This window comes from Penaeus monodon, chromosome 25 (assembly GCF_015228065.2).
Source record: "Penaeus monodon isolate SGIC_2016 chromosome 25, NSTDA_Pmon_1, whole genome shotgun sequence".
Taxonomy (NCBI): domain Eukaryota; kingdom Metazoa; phylum Arthropoda; class Malacostraca; order Decapoda; family Penaeidae; genus Penaeus; species Penaeus monodon.
The window spans coordinates 3,031,909-3,032,498 of NC_051410.1; the positions used below are offsets into that span (position 1 = coordinate 3,031,909).

Consider the following 590-nt stretch of genomic DNA (forward strand, 5'->3'; position numbering starts at 1 on the left):
TCTACAGCCACACGTAGTTGAAACAGGGCATGCGAACACCGTAGAGTTATCACACAATTTTGCGCTCTTTTTTCTGTCAATATTTTCTTCTCTATTTCGTGTTAGTATCCCTTTCCCTTGTCACTAGAGGTTGTAATGCGAGTACCAGCCTGGATGTGGTATTGGTCCCTGGGCGCTGATGAGGAGCGCGTTGCGGAGAAGTCCAGGAAATTTCATTTTTATACAAGCCCTGCAAACTTAAATAGGTCTTTGTAAATGTACTTGATTATCTAAATGTATTAATGTATTGATAGAAATGCTGATCATAGAGTGATAATGGAAATAAAATGATAAAGAAAATAATAAACAATATGACGAAAATTAAATAATATACAAGATAATAATTAAAAATTATATACAAACTATTAAATAATAAATGATATAAAATAATAGATAATATAGCAAATTGTTAAAAAAAAAAAACATATATTAATGCCGTCTTTGTACTTTTTTCTAAAGGATGCGAGCTTTTATGCCTGCTACTGTCTATAATGTATTGATTAAATGTCTTAAGGATAAGGGTATCAGTTTCCGTGTGTAAGGGGAGGGGT

At 32.5% G+C, this 590-nt stretch overlaps 1 protein-coding gene across 1 annotated transcript in view; it reads left to right on the plus strand.

Moving 5' to 3' along the window:
* LOC119589487 (protein dispatched-like) overlaps positions 1-590 on the plus strand; it is a gene marked incomplete at its 5' end in the record, with an annotated part of 109,307 nt that overhangs the window by 42,011 nt on the left and 66,706 nt on the right.